The 19,195-nt window shown below is 38.6% G+C and overlaps 1 protein-coding gene across 2 annotated transcripts in view; it reads right to left on the minus strand.

The window, feature by feature from the left end:
• The window catches only part of XIRP2 (xin actin binding repeat containing 2), a 124,393-nt gene that overhangs the window by 70,744 nt on the left and 34,454 nt on the right, over positions 1-19,195 (minus strand). The window lies entirely within an intron of this gene.

A 19,195-nucleotide genomic window follows, 5' to 3' on the forward strand; every position in this document is an offset into this window, starting at 1 on the left:
CGAGTGTTACAATGCCGAGTCCATCAATATCCAAGCCAGCCAACCAGCTAGCCAGCTGTCAGGTCTTGTTTCTCTTTTTCAGCAGCTTTTTGTAGTTATTGGGCATTATCAAGCTTTATTTGTATATAATTTAAAATGTTTCCCATACTTCTTAAAATGTTTTGTCTCACATCTTCTTCCATAACCTCTGTGCTCAGTTTTCTGTTCCCTTTTCACCATTTTTCTTGTTGGAGAGAGGAGCTATCACATAGCTCAATTTTTTTCCAGCATGCAAAATAAGATGATGTCCCCCAAAAGCTGATACTTTCTTCTTCTTCTTCCTACTTAACACCACTTTAGCACCACAGTCAGAACCCCCAAAAGCTAGCAACAGGATTTTCTACGTTCAAAGAAGTAACGTCATGCTACATGGCATAGTTAAATTTGTTGTATCACTGCCCAGAGTCCCCCGTTGGGGGGAGATGGGGGGTGATATACATGTAAATAATAAATAAATAAATAAATACATAAATTTCTACTACTCAACAAAAGGATAGATTCAGAGTCATCTCAAACTGGTACTGTATAGTAAATACATATTAAGAAACAGTGGAAATGTTGCTGCACACATATCTCCCTCCCATTCAGCCGTATCAAACTGTTTTGGAGTACATAATATGCTGGCAACTATTCATATTTCATATGATTACCACAAACTTTTGTCTTTGCCCCACTGTAATGAGAGCTTCACAATAATTAGTTACTTTGACCTCACTTGAAAAATTGAAAGATGAAGTCATTCTGCAAGAGCCGAATACTCCAGAGGCCACAGCTTGTTATTTTAATACAGTAAAAAAAATGGTTTGTAAAAATATAAAATGTACATTATTTTCTCTATTAACTTTACAACCAGGTCAGCCATTTTCTTTGCCCTAGCAATTAATAAAACCATTCCTCTCATTTTCCTGTCATAATATATTTTTTATTGTCAGTTTAATGAACTTCTTAAATGTTTTATTAAGTTCTCAGCTGGGCTACATCATCACCTTTTCAGCAAAAGAGATCAGAAAAATCAACATTTGTACGTTAGACAAAACTCCATTTTTATATAACTGATTAATTTTCTTTGTTCACTAATGTGGTCCTTTTCTTCACATTAAAATATATATGAGAGTCACAAAGTGGAAAAAGAGCACAGAATCAGGCTTAGTTTAGAACTATGAACATTGAATACGCTACAAAGAATACATCCTCTTTTCAGGCAGTTCCCATTCATTTCTGTAAGGCCTGCCAGTTCGGAAGGTCATCATGATTTGTACCCAACACTAATTTGCCCTAAGTTCTTTTGTCTTGACTGTTACTTCTTCCATCCTCAAACTGCTTTTACCACAGCTGGGAATGGGCTGCTTAGAAATTGTTGTTAGCCCTCCATGGCTTATAACATTCATGAGATTAGTAGAAGCCTGAGTAATTTTCAAGTTCACTTAACTCTGACTTTCAGGAGTTATGAACGAAAACCTTCCCTTCATAAAACACAAACTGATTACCCTTGCAATAGCTAGAGAAATCTTCCAGTTCAAGATATCAAAAATACCCACCATTTTAAGAACCAAATGCTGAGGGTACTGCTTTCAGTAGGCTTCTCAGACCTGGCACCCACCAGACGTGTTCTGAACCCAGCACCCAGAATTCTGTGGCAGAAGGGGGCACTCTGAAAATGTCTGGAGGATGTCTTTGCACCTGTCAGTTTGGCATACCAAACATGGGATTTTATAGTGTATTATGATTGAAACTATGACTGAAAGGCCTGATTTGGTTCACATTAAAAATGGATTTAAAAGCTGGAAAATCCTGAGAGCCACACAGAGACTGGTATATACAGCCTATGTTGTTCTTCATTCTCTGCATGACTTTGGCTTCCCTCACAGCTTGTTGGATTATCATCAGGTAGAGTTGACCCTACTAGACCAAGGAAGCTGCCTCAGATGGAAAATGATTTGGGGCAGGAATGGCAGGAAAGCTCTGCCCTATGGGTTATGTCATCTGCCCCTGAATCCTCTAAGCCAGGGTTTCTTAAATGTTTTGCTCTCAGGACCCCTTCCCACTTTTAAAAATTATGGAGGACCCCAAAAGAGCTTTTGTTTCTTTAGGTTATAGTTATCGATATTTACCATATTAAAAATTAAAATCAGTGCATTCATTGAATATTTATTGAATCATGTAAAATTAACAATATTAAACCCATTTGATAGGAACATAAATAACTTTCATGACAAAACCCTATATTTTTAACAAATAAATAAATAATGAGAAGAGTGTCATTGTTTTAAAGTTTTGCAAATATCTTCAATATCTGGCCAATAATTTTGATTTCGAGGACTCCTGAGAGGATCCTGGGGGACTCCTGGGGTCCTAGGGCCACCCTTGAAGAAACACTGCTCTAAGCCATCCATTCCATGGACCGTACTCAAGTACAATTCAGCTACTGCTTCGGTTGCCATTATCTACAGTATGTAATCCGCCCTTGCTAGAAGTACTGCATATCCAGTAATAAACCTGCTCCTGGTTTAACATCACTACTACCGACTACCCACTATGGAAATTTAGTATAAATGTATCAAATGTTACTCTGGTTTTTTTCCCCCCATTTCATGCTATTTCATATCTTGGCTGGATTCTTTTTTTTTTTTTCCCCTAGTCTTCTTTTTGCATAAATCACCATCAAGATAGAGTATACCCACTGCAGAATCAAAGGTTGGCTTGTTATAAACTGTTTCCATAAGGAATTGGGATGTGAGCAGTTTTTTAAGCATATAACTGAGTGAGGTGTTTTTGTTAAGGCTGTGAGCTTAATTTGACTAGTGGCTGAAGTGTATTTTCTGACAAGTGGGCGTGATATATACATGGTCGTATAAGGTAAAATAAGAGAGGAAGTGTTAAGTTTAAGGACAGGTCTCAGAGATTTCTCAGGAAACAAAAAGTAAAGGGCTAATTTTACCTGGGAAAGCAGTCAAATGCAATGTAAGCTCCATCTTCCTCATTTCAACAGAGAACACGTGAAATGTCAGATCCACAAGACAGAAGGTTATCTATCTCATACACAGGAAGAGAACTTGATTTTCAAATGTGGCGTGCTGGATGTCTTTTTTTTTTTGATCAGTACATTCTTTCTCTTACAGATAGAGGATGTATGGATTCCGCCCTTGTGGTTCATCAACCACAGCTAATATAGATTTTGTACAGTAAATCTAGAAACAGTTCAATAAGTGTAACAGAACAATTTGTGTAAGCTGTCTCTTGGGGTCATTTTATGTGAACGGAGCATAAACACAACACACACACACACAGTATAATTCCTTAAACATTCTTTGATGTGTCCATGTGTGGGAAACTGAACTCTAGATTTGTCCCACCATGTCTCTATATATGAAATATGTAGCAACTCTAGATTACACTGATGAATCAAAAATATTCTGAAGAATAAATATATGGAAATGGTTCTGACTCCAGCTACACATACACACACTTCCAAATCTGAACGGTCACTTTATAGTACCTGCTATAATGAGATTTGTTACAGAGTTCTTTTTATATAATGAAGTACAGCTCCTTGGCATCTTCCAAACTACTGTGGGTCTGGTTGAACATTAGGAAAAACTTCCTAATGATAACAGCACTTTGACAGTGGAACCAATTGCCAAAGGAGAGGGTCTCCCTTTGCTGTTGGAAATGCATGGAGGTTAGACTTGATGGAATGGTCTCTGTCAATTCTTTGGTTCAACAATTTTGGGTGCACATGTTTTAAACTTCTGAAAAATTCCTTGTGCAGAACAACAGCTTGCAAAGGGTATAGATACTATACAGCAGTCAGAAGCTCAAGAATTAACTGGGAATGTCATATCAAAGTTCTGATTTAGTCTCATGACCATACCTATTGCTTCGGGACCATCACCATCTTAAGATTCCTATGGTTACTTATTAGAAGGGGCAAGGGTTGTGGGTCATGTCTTTAGATCCACCCCAACATCACACAGTTCCTCTAACTTCTGCTATTAATGTTAGAAAGGAGGTCTTGGCTTCTCCAAATCCTGGAACCCTAACTATGTACAGTTCTATGTACAGTTAAGTACATAGAAACCTCCACTCAAAATTTTATTCATTAAAGCTTCGATGCCCTAATTGTCCTTGGTGCAAAGGGAGAGGTATGAGTATCATATGTAGGGAGTTTCATGTTGCAGTGATAGTAGAAGTCACAACTGATAGAATTCCATGTTAGAGATTCAGTTAGAACACGGATAGGTCATATGATGTCCAAGAGCATTTTCTGTATAGACACTTTCTTTGGTGCCTGTCTGGCTCTTTTTGAAAAAATCCAAATGTGTCCAATGGTCCCAAAAGATTGCTTACCTGTGCTACAGAAACAGTATTAGTTTCCTTCCATGCATGCCCATTTTTCAGAGCATAGGCCCACACTTGTTTACCAGTTTTATCCCATCCTATATTATCCTATTCTATATTATCAGTTACAGTGTCTATGAGTGCACTATTGGAAGTGCTAAAGGACCAGGTTAGAGACAGATCATCACAGAGGAAATCTATCTATCTGGTTACTAAGAATCAACAATGACTTGATGGCGTGTAATCAATCAATATTATCCTTAGCTTTTCAAGTTCATGTCTTTAACATATCCCTGCTTTTCAGGACAATGTCTACTTTATCTCAGTTCAGTCAAATAGCCTTTTATTATTTTTAAAGCACAGGATCTCCATATGCTTTAAAAACAGGAACTGGAAGTGGAGGGAACTGGAAGCAGAGTGCTAGTAACTCTTTCCATTGCACCCCAACATGGAAAGAGCATCCGTCAGTAGCAGAGACCTTTCTCTGACTGTGAAGATTCCCCATGAGCTAGAGGACTCTATAATTTAGGGTCTCAGTTCATGCAGCAACCCTTCCTAGATAGAGGAACTTTCTGTTGCTGACAGATGCCCTCTAAATATTGGAAGGTGACATGAATAGAGCTACTATTCCCACTTCCATTTATACTCCTCGTATATAGTGCTTGCATGTTTTTAAGAGTGACTGAAGAGGGCTCTATTTCATTTTCTTATTTCCAACATCAGTTCTCATTCGTTAGTTATCCCATCTGGATTTTAATCCCCTGAAAATTGATAACTCCCTCCTCACAGAAGTTTCTGCAACATGCTTCTCTGAAAAACTGAATAACTATTATAACCAGTCCATTTCTGAGATTCCACCACCACCACCACCAATGTAATACAGCATAGATGCTGCCTTAATACCAGTTTCATTGTATTTGCCATTCTGCTCTGATAAAACATGAAAGAAAACTAAACAAGAATTTCGTTTGTTTCAGATTTCTATCTATTCATTCTTTCGCTCTGCATTTGAAACTCCTTAATTCTTCTCTTCCAGTACAACTTGATCTATGATAGGAGAAAGAGTTTTATCAGGTCCTTTTGAAAGAGCACGGAGTGTAGTATTTGCTATTGGTAGCTCAGAAGACCCATGGATAAGCAAAGACCTGGAGTGCTGCGTCATATCAGATCGCATTTTTCTAAAAGAGCAGTGGAAGTCTGAAATACACCAGCAGGTGGAGTCTCTCTAATAGCTAGCTGGAAAATATGCTGTTCTAATAGCCCATAACATAATGCACATACAGCAATTTCCATTTGGCAAAGTTATAATTATTGTAAGAATGAGTGATCTGTCTTCGTACTTTTTATCATTTCTTCCACATTACATCTAAAGAGAATAATAATAATAATAATAATAATAAATACTTCAAAAGATGTTTCCAACCAAACAGAACTTCCATGGTACTAAATGTAGCCTTAACAGTGTGCAAATTACGATAGGCCAAAGGGGCCCTGTCCTCTTTATCTTTTGTGACATTCTTCTCAAACACTGTATTTACGAAACCATGGGGAAAAGGCAAGATTTGGTCAAAACTGAGGAAAACTAGTGGGTAGAATTTATGCATTTTGATAAGGTCTCACTTTGTCATCGTTCACATATTCCTCCTCAGCGTTTCTATAAAAATACATATTCAGATAGCTGTTGGATATTGGCTGTGCCTCTCAGGCAGATATGTGGAACAAATAAAGTAGAACTCTGCCCACACTTTATCCTTTGACTTATATGTATATACGTACATACATTCATTCATTCATGCCAGTCACACTATTTCTTTTCAACATTATGCAGAGCAAGAAAAGGAATAAGAAACAAAAAGCAGAAGGATTTTAATACATGAGAGAGGAAAAAGAGAAGAAAATTTAGCTACAGCTTGTTTACCCCAAACCATTCACAATACTTCTCCATAGCCTTATATCTTTGCATAGCATCCTTGCTTCTACACTCAGATGTGGGTTCATACTTTGCCATTTCTTCTTTAAACTTCTTACTTCTTTCTTTTTGAGGATCTCATCAACTTCTTCCAACCTTTCTGGTTTTCCCCTTCCTTTTGACTCAGTCTTACTTCCACATTAGTTTTGAAATTCAATGTTCATTTATTCTTCCTGTATGACTAAACTAACTCAATGTACTTCTTTTGTGATGGTCATTTGTGTCTATATTCAATCCAGTTTCATGAAGCCCCCATTCATCATGACCCTAAATCTTCTTGTTACGCTACACTCAGTTTAAGTACTTTATGTACTCCATTCCCACTGTATTCAACTTACTTTTATGTAGTATTTCTATTGACACAGCCAACTCTCACTTAATAAACTAGCTTTTACATTCACTTTTTCTTCTTTTCCTTTTATTCTCCTATACGTCTCTAAAACACTGCTTCCAGTATTCCCTCACTTCAATTTCATCCCAATTCCTTAATCACTTTTAATTTTATTTCCATTCACTCTTCTAAAGACTTGTTTACTGCCATTTACCCACTTCCAAAACAATTTTTATTTCCTTCAAATTGCTGTGAGAATTAGTTCAGTAAGAAACATGTAAGCAAATCTGACAGTTGCAAAAACAAAGGACAGATGGAAACAGGCCAGCCTACTCAAAAGTGGGGCCCAAGTATCTTCACTATTATTTATTGGAATTCTTGGATTTTTTGTGAGCTTGAGAAAGTGGTGCAGTCTTGTCTGTGGGATGAAGTTTGATAAGTGCTCTGCATTTTACCTTCCTCTTTTAATTTTACCTGGTCTCTGTTTTCTTTGACTATATTCTTTGCAAACTATCTTTTTCTCTTTAGACATATTATACAATATCATTCTCTCATCCTCAGTTTTGCAGCAATTATTCTCATAAACATATACCGTCTGATTCAAAGCCACTTTTACTTGATCATTCTATCAAACATCCTTTTTCATACAAGCTACTAGCATAATTCACTTCTGGAACAGAATTTTCTATATCCCCTTTTCTTATGTCATTCAGTTGGGAGATTAATCTATAATACTTCATGCAGGATAGACTTGTATTTTCTCTTCCTGCAGTTGTCTATTTTCACTTCTGTTTCTTTTACTTCTTTGTGCTCTTTCAGGTCCTTTTTTCCCAGGATCCACTCTTGACACTACCAAAATTAACTATCCAACATATACCAATATCACCCTTGTATCTTTCACTAATTCTCTTACTCTTTCATAAACAATGAGATCATTCATGCTTCTTTATACATTCCTCTCCCATGAGAACTTATGAATAGATTATGCTTAAAGCATTCATCTGAAGCAGACCTTTTTCTAATCATTTGCCATCAACAGTCACTGTTCTCATTCATTCTTGGGTCTCTGAATGGTCCAATGACCTTTTCAGTACTGTCTCATCCCATTCCTACCCATTCTTTCCTGTCACCTAATTTTCATCAAATGAAAAAAAAAATCAGAATTTTAGACAGTTTTCCCAAAAGACACATCAGTTCTTCTATTATTTATTTATTTTCTATCCCGCCTTTATTATTTTCATAAATAACTCAAGGTGGCAAACATACCTCATACTCCTTCGTCCTCTTATTTTCCCCACAACAACAACCCTGTGAGGTGGGTTGGGCTGAGAGAGATTATCACCATGCCCTGGAGCTATTGCTATCACTAAGTATATAGTAACTATCACTAAGCTATGGCTTCCCTTCTTTCATATGCATCCACAACAACCAATACAACTTTTCTATTTTCCTCTCTTTTATTTTATTTATTAATTCATGCTCTTTACCATTTATTTCTCTTACTTCCATCTTGCAATCTTTTATGTCATGGTTCTCAGCAAATGGCCCAAAAGATACTGTCTTTCACCACCCATCCTGGCATAGGCAATTGAGGCTTTCACACCAGTTTTTTTCTAATACAGAAAAGGTATTAGAAAGTAGGAAACCTTATGAAAAGGTTACAAACCTTAGTCATACCTGTGCCCTATGCTTGTATACCACAAGTGCAAGCAAACCCTAGTTTTACCACAAACCTGCTCACACTATTCTATGCTAGCTGTGATCTCTAATCTAGAAACTATGAACATATAAACAGAGAGCAAGGCCCACTCCCTTTTCACACTGAAGATGTTGCCTAGTCTGGGATTGAAATGTCTGCAAGAAAACAACAAGGCTCAGAGAGCACCAAGGACTCCACTATGATCTCTAATCTAGAGACTATTTTGCAAGCTAACAAACTGTTTCCTGCATCTGACCAAATGGGTGGTACATGCAATGTACTGACTCACACTCAGGACACTTAGACATACTCTCTGCAGATAATGTTCTTTGAGTTAGATGTACAGAGAATATGCACAAAATCTCTCAATGTACCTCTAGCATCTTAGACTTAGAAGTATTCACATACAAGCACTGAGCAGTCTTTTCTTGGCACTTCCTCCATCCCCCTGGTATGCCCAAAGAAACATATTTAATTAGTAAGACACCTTAAAAGTGTTATCATGAATATCTGGAGTCTTGGTTTTGATGCAGATGAGGAAAATAAATTGTGAATACCCCTTTGTTTGTTTATAATCTCTCTGTGGATAATCAACCACCTACCATCCAAGTTCACTATCATGAAAATTGTACCAATCGTGTCTCGGAAAACACAAATAAAAGTTTTAACAGTACATGGAAACTTTTATTCAGTTAATATTCAGTTCCTGTGAAAAGAATGTTTCCTCCAGAAGTGGGAAATGTTCAGCCTGCAATTCTGTATTTACTGGAGTATCCCATATGCGTCAGCAGAACTTTGCTATTTCCCCCTAGGGATACAGCAAAGTGATATCTGTATATCCTTCTGGGAACAAAAGCAACTTAAAATTTTCCAACTGAACACACTGTTCAAGGAATACAGATGTTTGGTACAATCTTATATATCTCAACTGGTTATATCCAGCAGAGTCTCTCTACTGACAGAAGGCTGCTTTATCCAGTGGAGAATTTCAGTGATAGAAAGGGGAGGCAGCTATGCTGAAAATAAACAATAAAAACAGGTCTATTGTGATTCCTTTTGCCTACTCTCACTCCTGTTTGATGTCTGTCAGTTACTGGTATGAGAAATATCTATTATAAGCTGCCAGCACTGAGAAATTGTATATATGATTATATGTATTCCTGAAGCCAATACTTGAGATTTTCTGTTTACTGTGTTATTGTACAAAAACTATTCAATTCACTCAGAAAATTCGCAGTTTAAAGCTTCAGAATCTATCTTCTCACTATATTTTGAAAGGAGCAAGTAAAAAGGAATTAAAACTTTACACAAAAAGAGGGATGAGAAAGAGGGGGTAGCCATATAAAATCACTTTCCTTTTCTTCTAATGTTAAAAAAATACAAATTCTGGGAGATGAGTCTGGACTATGGCATTTGCTTGGAGGCAGATCCAAATACTTTCTGATTTATATAATTCCAAAGCAAAACTAACCTAATGTTTCTGTGTCATCTAGCACAATTAAACTACTTAAATCTATGTCATACTTCCAGGAATTCATCTTCACTAGCATCGGATTTCTTATTTCCTCTATCTTTATCACCCCATTTGTTTTTATTATGCTTCAAGACTAAACAAAGATTCTGGGAAACTTGATTCATTATACTTTGTAATAAAAATATTACCCTTCTATTGTTTTTCCCCTTCATATAACATCACAACAATCTACATTTTAAAAATTAACTGTGATTGCAAAGAATATAACTACATATGATAATAATGCAATCATTAATCTCAGCATTTTAAAACATTAATGCAGATGGCACCTGCAATATCTCCTGGTGGTGCCTGCAGAATGCCATAATCAAGAAACTATTAATTTCAAAAATTAAACACCAAATCTTGTAAGCTTTAGGTTAGAACCCTGAGATTGCATAAGATTTTGAATGAGGATGTTGATATCTTCTTTGATCTTGGAAAGGAGAATGACAAAATTATGTTAGATTTGGCACCCAGAAGATTACTATATGTTTTATATTTTTATTATTTGGCATCTTTCATCAGAAAAGTCCCTGCATTAATATCAGGAAGAAGAGAAGAGTCAGTGGCATAATAATATGTAGGGAAAAGTGGTTTTGGTTTAAACCTTTGTTTCTCAGCCACAATCTCAGTAAAAAATAGTGTCACAAGCACAATGAGGGGGGTTGGGGTGGAGAGTATGTTTTTATGTAGAAGTATATGCTTTATTTACAGAGATCATTGCTAGGTGGAGAAATCTTTCATATCTCCTTCCCACATTCAGATATGCAGCAGTAATGGTAACTATTCTCCCTCTTTGCATCTTGTTTCCATTTAAATGAAATAGATTTCTAATCACATCTTTTACATTGCATGTGTTAGGCCTCAAAACTTAAAATTTTCTTGCAACTTTCTGGGAGTGAAACATGAAATGATACTTGGATATGAATAATTTCCTCTAACTGGCATTTTTTGTTGTTGTTTGTTTGTTTCATCACTTGAGCCCAGGCCCTGTCTTGATTTTTTTTTTTTTTTGTCTAAACAAATTGATCTTTTGCTCCCTTCACAGGACTTGCACAGTCAACATTCGGTGGCTGATCAAACCAGAGGGTTCTTAAGGAGGCAGAGGAACCTTCCCAAATGGCCTGAAACTACAGCCCCAAATTTTGGGTATTTTGCCTCTAAATTTCAGAGATGCAGTCTCACAACAAGGGACCACAAATGGGGTGCGGGGCGGGGGTCAGTGTTGCATGTGTGTTGCTCACCACAACTAAATATGCTTAGTGGTCCCTTAGTGGGGAGCTGAGCAGGCAAGGCTGAGGTGCACAGTTATGGTAGGCAGGGAGATCCTGCTTCTATACCTCCACACATTCAGGCTGAACACCTGATAAATATATCAATATGAAAAAGCAAAAAAATGGTATTATCAAACAGAGAGCACAAGCTTTATAAAAGTTATAAAAATAGATTCTGATTTTTTAAAATTAGCTTGACAGCTGAGAATTACAGAGGGAGAGAATTTCATTTTGCCTACCTTTTTATTAATACTTCCCAAATTATTATGCTGTTCTCAAGAAAACAAAATGTATACAAAAATATATGTACTATGAAAACATTCATACAAAATGCATATTTTAAGAAAACTGCCCTACCAGAACATGTGAAATGATAAAAGTAGAGTTAAAAAATTATAGAGGAATTGAAAAGGTGATGATTTATGCTTAGCCAAATGAGGATCCCACTTTCCGTCCCGAACGCCCCTCCAATCTGTTCTTGAGGATCCCCAAACCTATACAGCAGATTGGAGGGGCACCCAGGTTTTGCACATTGAACTGGAATATAATCCACTATCTCTGTCCAACCTGCATTTCCATTCTGTAATCATTTCAGTGTATTATATGGAGGGATGTCATTGGAGAAGGAGGAAATCCAGGATGAGCCTCAGCCGAATCTCTAGTCTTTCTGAGACACCGAAGCTGGGAGCTTAAATACTAGAGATCAATCATTTCCCTGTGAAATGGAGGGTCCAGACAGCTGAATTCCAAATGAAGATCTCCACTAATTTGGATTTACAATCTCAGACATATTTAAGAAACAATATTCCTCATGAATAATTGCTAACTTCTGGACTTGACCACAGACAGTTGTGACCACAGGCCACAGGCAGTTGTGGTAAAGTCCCAGTGGCTATTTCAGTTCCAAACCTTATACTATGCTGGAAGCAACATCTCTTACCTGTTTTTATATTACCATACAGTCCGTATCTCTGCACCTGAATCTCCCACTCTGATAATTGAACTGCCTTTGGACTCTGCTCTTGGGATTTCATTCAGTCTTATTTTGGGAGTGTACCTGAACTCTTGGCATAATCTTAGATTCTCTTCCTGAAAACTATCGGGACTCACTTGGCTTTTGGACCATCTGTGCTTGTATTTAGTAGTATGTAACAACCCAGCTGTGAATCTGAATCCTCTCCAGCTGACCCGCCATGCTCTGGAAAGGATATTATGCTTCATTCAATGGGCTGCTGAATTTGAAAACTATTTGGATGTACATGTTACATATGACTTACATATTTACCTGGATATATAGCACATTCTAAATAATTGCATAGAAATATGTGTGTGTGTGTGTGCTGCTATAGGTAGCACACTGAACTGAAGCAGTGGAATAATCTTGGGAAAATACATAAGTAAGTAAAAACCCACAATATCCTACTAATAAATGTGCAATGATTCATCTTTAATATGTAAATTGTGATGTTTTTCAAGCATTTGATTTCTATGCCTCATAAGAACAAGTACTGTCCTCAATTTAATGAGGGGTGTTTGTTATTATAAATGCAACCACTAAAAACTGGGTATGATAGATACAAACCCAAAATATGAAATAATTCTGTTTTCTTCCCCCACAGTAAACCCATTCAGTCTCTCAGCCCTATACTAACAATATCTGAATTACTCAGCTGTAAATTCCAAAAAGAGATGATGTCATCAACAATGTAGCCCAGCCCATAACAAGGGTTTTACCAAGGCAATAGAGGTGCTCTCCTGCCTTAATAGTTTTCTGTTTTAAGCACCGAAATCATATTACTACTTTTTTTCTCTCTTCTTCATAATTTAAACCTGGAGAAGTAACAGAATCTGACAAAAGAACTACTAGGAAAAGGCTAAAAGAGCTGGTTGTACTCAAACTGCACATTCAGAAATATTCAGTCTCACGGATGATTCATCCTATAACGTATGTGCACCTCAAAATATAGTTTAATGCAAATGGAAGAAGGGAGGGTGAAAGAAATCAGAGACCATGTGCATTTTTCTTGTTGCTGAAATGTCACTTTCTTTTAAGCTTCCCTCCAGTTTTCAAATCCTGTCTGGCTCACTTTGAAACTAGGTCCTGTGTCACAACATTTTCTTAATATTGAAGCCACTTTTAAGTTAATCGGTGCAAAGGTGTCAAGCTATTCAAAGGCAAGGGGCAGATTAAGAATACTGACCAAGCTGTCATGTTCATCAGCTGAGACTAAACCAGTTGAAGGAGAAGGGCACATTGTGAGAACATTGTTCATGATTGAACAGTGCTGATTATTAAAATTTCCAAGAATCAATTGTTTCATTTAGAGCCCCAAGAAAGAGAGAAAAGCAAATGTATACTTAGTCCTATCACAAATTGTATGGATGAGAAATACTCCACCTGCTGACTCTTTTCAGAGCATTTGATCTAAAGCAGCAGGAGATGACGGTATCCCAGTGGAACTGTTCAAAATCTTGCAAGATGACGCTGTCAAGGTAATGCATGCTATATGCCAGCAAATTTGGAAAACACAAGAATGGCCATCAGATTGGAAAAAATCAACTTATATCCCCATACCAAAAAAGGGAAACACGAAAGAATGTTCAAACTATCTAACAGTGGCACTCATTTCACATGCCAGTAAGGTAATGCTCAAGACCCTGCAAGGAAGACTTCAGCAATTCATGGAGCGAGAATTGCCAGATGTACAAGCTGGGTTTAGAAAAGGCAGAGGAACTAGGGACCAAATTGCCAATATCCACTGGATAATGGAAAAAGCCAGGGAGTTTCAGAAAAACATCTATTTCTGTTTTATTGACTATTCTAAAGCCTTTGACTGTGTGGACCACAACAAATTGTGGCAAGTTCTTAGTGGTATGGGGATACCAAGTCATCTTGTATGCCTGCTGAAGAATCTATATAACGACCAAGTAGCAACAGTAAGAACAGACCACGGAACAACGGACTGGTTTAAGATTGGGAAAGGAGTACGGCAGGGCTGTATACTCTCACCCTACCTATTCAACTTGTACGCAGAACACATCATGCGACATGCTGGGCTTGAGGAATCCAAGGCTGGAATTAAAATCGCTGGAAGAAACATTAACAATCTCAGATATGCAGATGATACCACTTTGATGGCTGAAAGCGAAGAGGAACTGAGGAGCCTTATGATGAAGGTGAAAGAAGAAAGTACAAAAGCTGGCTTGCAGCTAAACCTCAAAAAAACCAAGATTATGGCAACCAGCTTGATTGATAACTGGCAAATAGAGGGAGAAAACGTAGAGGCAGTGAAAGACTTTGTAGTTCTAGGTGCGAAGATTACTGCAGACGCTGACTGCAGCCAGGAAATCAGAAGATGTTTAATTCTTGGGAGGAGAGCAATGATAAAACTTGATAAAATAGTTAAGAGCAGAGACATTACACTGACAACAAAGGTCTGCATAGTTAAAGCAATGGTGTTCCCCGTAGTAACATATGGCTGCAAGAGCTGGACCATAAGGAAGGCTGAGAGAAGGAAGATAGATGCTTTGGAACTGTGGTGTTGGAGGAAAATTCTGAGAGTGCCTTGGACTGCAAGAAGATCAAACCAGTCCATCCTCCAGGAAATAAAGCCAGACTGCTCACTTGAGGGAATGATATTAAAGCAAAAATGAAGTACTTTGGCCACATAATGAGAAGACAGGACACCCTGGAGAAGATGCTGATACTAGGGAAGGTGGAAGGCAAAAGGAAGAGGGGCCGACCAAGGGCAAGGTGGATGGATGATATTCTAGAGGTGACGGACTCGTCCCTGGGGGAGCTGGGGGTGTTGATGACCGACAGGAAGCTCTGGCGTGGGCTGGTCCATGAAGTCACAAAGAGTAGGAAGCGACTGAATGAATAAACAACAAATATGATCTCTAGGCCACAGTTCACATGCACCCTTACTACAGCCTGCTACAGGTACCCAAGCTTCTAACTCACCTGTGCAATTCTACCACTTGGTTGTTCAGCTGGCTAGAGGAGAACAATGATGTGGAGGAGTTGCATGAGAATTTCCCTTCCCAGTACAGAATACACATTATTCATAGCCTGCCAAAAAGCATTGGTATGGTATATTGGCAGGCTGTGGGTTCGGGGCTCTTTGGTTTCCAGAGAATTACCATCTTTGGTCTTGGATAGGGTTGCACTGCCCCAGACAGACCCGGTGCATAACCTGGGGGTTCTCCTGGACTCATGACTCCTGCTCGAAGAGTAGGTGGCAGTCATGGCCAGGGAAGCCTTTGTACAACTGCGTGTTGTGTGCCAGCTTCGCCCCTTCCTGGACCAACAGGCCCTTCTCACAGTCACCCACACCCTAGTCACCTCCTGTTTGGACTATTGTAATGCGCCCTACATGGGGCTGCCCTTGAAAAGTATCTGGAAGCTTCAGTTGGTTCAAAATGCAGTGGCCCACATAGTTTTGCGCAAGCCTAGATTTGCACATGTGTCACCTCCTTTGCGGGAGCTGCACTGGTTGCCAATTTGCTTCCGGGTCCAATTCAAAGTGCTGGTTATCACCTTTAAAGCCCTACGTGGCTTGGGGCCAGGTTATTTGCAGGACCACCTTTCCCCAGTTACATCCACCCAGCCCACCAGAGCAGGGAGGCAGGGTCTCTTGTGGGTCCCTTCAGTTAGGGAGGTACATCTAGTGGGACCAAGGACAAGGGCCTTCTCCGTAGTGGCTCCCTCTCTTTGGATCATCATCCCCCCAGATATAAGATTGGCCCCCTCCTTGCTCCTGTTCCGGAAGGCCCTGAAGACGTGGTTCTGTCAACGGGCCTGGGGACACCAAGCTGCTTCAGAGCCAATCAAGTGGCTGGTATGAATGTGTTTGCTGCCGTGGGGTGTGTGTGTGTTTATTGTGTTTTTATGGTTTTTAATTCTGTAAGCCACCCAGAGTCACCGTGTGTGAGTTGGGCGGCCTTATAAACCTGTTTAATAAATAAATAAATAATCTTGCTGTTAGACACAAAGCCAGCTGGGTGATCTTGGGCCAGTCCCTCTCTCTCAGCCCTAAGAAGAAGGCAATGATAAACCACCTCTGCAATCTTGCCAAGAAAACTGCAGTCAAACCTGTCCAGTCAATGCTGACTTGAAGGCACCAAAAAAAAAAAAAAAAATCTTGGTGTGTTTTCCTTCCCAGCTAAATCAGTTTTCAACATGCATAGTTATTTTGCATACTGGCCAGGTGAGACTGGAATGGAGATGAAGACACATGGAGAAAGTCACCACTTCGTCCACAGCAAAATTGTGCTAGTTGGCATTTGTGGCTAGAGACTACAATTTAAATAGGGAGGAGAACACAGGGAAAATCATTATACCCACTCTTGTCACCCATCTCCTCCTATCTCACTTAGGTGGATAAAATGCCACTGAGGAAGAAAAAAAAATCTAGTAGATATTAAATCTTCTCTCTGCACAATGGGATAGATATCCATATGTCAGTGTGTCTATAAAGAGAGAAGGGGGAGCATCTTTGAGAAAGTGATGGGAAGGGGGATTCAAATCTACTAATCGCTTTAAGTACCTCATTAAAGCGCCTTACCCTATAAGCAACTATAGCTGCTTGTGGAGCCAAAAAGTCCAGTAACCAGGACGAAAATCCATGGATATGTCATTAAACTTTAATTTATATTTCATCTCAAGGGGAAAAAGCCCTTGTATTTGTCACAAGTTTCCACCAGTCTCTATCTGTTGATGCATATAAAATTGATAAACACTGATATTTCCATGGAAATGTAATTTGGATATATAGTGATGGAAACGTTTTTAGGCTGTTTTAGGATCTCATATCACATGACTATGAGCTGTGGTTGAGCTAAATTATTGAAAATAACCACACGTTTGTAAGTTTTGACAGCAGTTTGCAACATATGTGTTGCACATTCTGCTTTTCCTCTCCAAGCAAGGTGAAAAAACATCCTTCAAGGACATCTGAAGTAATTGTCATTGTACCAGTCATAAGGAGTAAAGAATGGGAATATAACTCCCAGGGTAGATTAAAATTAGAAAGCAACTTTGATCCTGTGAAGCTCCATAATGCAGTCAAGCTCATTGCCAGAATTCTTCAAAAAGTGCCACAAAAGAACATGAAAATTAAAGTACAAAATAATGTGTGTGGAAAGTAAAATAAACACAGTTTGGGCTTTTGTCCAGTTCTGCTCTCTGCCAGAAATTGAATGTTTCCATTAATGCAGTTCAGAGAAAAACAGTATGTGTTTTCAAAAACTTTTCTTTTCCTGCATCAACAAAGATCCCCCCGCCCCCCGGTAAATGTCCAAATCAACAGAGGCCACATAAGGTTTCCTTATGTGGCTCTGAGATTAGACAACTCACCCTTGGATATGTCTGGCATAGTGATTCATGCACTGAACTAGAAGCTGGGAGACTATGAGTTCTAGTTCACTTTCAACTATGGAAGCCCATTTGGGCCACTCTCTCTAAGCCCAACCCACCTCATAGGTGGGTGCTGTTGTGGGACAATAGGAGGAAAGAGCATTATTTACACCACCCTGAACTGCACAACATAAATCTAGTAAAGATAAATAAATGAATACCCAGCCACGGCCCATCATTTGCCCTCAGAATTATATACAGTCTTAGAAATAAGATTGAGTGATTGCAAATACTTCGCTGCCAAATAAACACATTATCTTCTTCCCTTTAATTCAGTTACACTGTTGTATGTAGTAAAAGTCTTTAATTCCTACATAGATATAAACTACGGCACAAATAGAAGAAAACTGCCTCTAGGGCAAGAATGGAGAACTTTTGTTGACAAAGGGCTGCATTTAACATTTGGTGTGTTAACCAAATGTTAACATTTCAGAGACTGCACTAGGCAGAATTATTTAAAAAGTGGGCAGAGCCATATCACACAGATTGGGTGAACCAGGATTTTCTAGATTTTTCCTTCTCAATTGCTTTGGGAAGGCGAGTGTAAAGCTATCATCATCATCATCATCATCATCATCAAAAACTAGGTTAAGCCTGTCTTTTGGGCTTACACTATAATCTTCATATGTTTCTACTTTCTGATGAAGGGAAAGCAAATGTTTCCAAACAGAATAGTTGGTGGATGCTCCAGGGAGCCCCCAATAGAACTCTGGGGACCACAGAAGACCTCAGGGACTTGCATGCAAATCTACATTTTCACTTGTGGGAGAGAGGGGAACAAAACACAAAAGTGCAACATTCAAGCCCTTTTCACAAACTAGTGGCACCAGGTTGGAAGGAGAAATATAGACTACATAGATTTCCATTGTTTGAGCATGAGGCTTTGTGGGCTCAGATGCCCATGCTTCATGTGCAGACCCTAGGAATGGGAGATGCCCTTTCAACAAATATGTGATGAACACATATTAGGGGGGAAAGAATTAGAAAAACAGTGTTTACGTTGTCCCTATCAAGGCTATGGGGATCCTGGACAAGATGATCTCTGAAGGTCTCCTCTCCACAAGCTTCTCTGAGCCCTGCTCTTTCTTACCCAGCCCTCAGGTTTTCACATCCTTCATCTACCTGCCCCTTATTCTTTTCGATCCTGAGATAAATTAGTGGATGGGTTGACAACTAAGCTCTTTTTAATGATAACTAGAAATCTCATTCTCTAGTTTTTTCTTCAGAAGTTAAGTATGAGAAAGTCTAGCCCCAACTTTATAACAGGGGAATAGCACCCATTTGAGACTAGGTCTTAATCTTGTAAGAAATAACTATATAGGCTTAGAGGCCATCTAGGATCAGGCATTAATGTCATACTCTTCTTTCTACAGAAATGAACACAATTAGATCTCTCTGTATTGATAAAGAAAATTATTTGACATCTGAGTCTTTTACAATTTTCTCATTTAAGGCTAAGATAGCAATGGTGTTTCACATATTTAATATATTCTCAATCCTTTTAGAGAACAATCCACAGAGGGAAGAATCTAACAGGATGGTGCCATATATGATTATCATAATAATTTCTCAAAATAAACTATTTTAGGATCCATTTGACTATAATTAGAT

This window comes from Candoia aspera, chromosome 1 (assembly GCF_035149785.1).
Source record: "Candoia aspera isolate rCanAsp1 chromosome 1, rCanAsp1.hap2, whole genome shotgun sequence".
NCBI lineage: Eukaryota > Metazoa > Chordata > Lepidosauria > Squamata > Boidae > Candoia > Candoia aspera.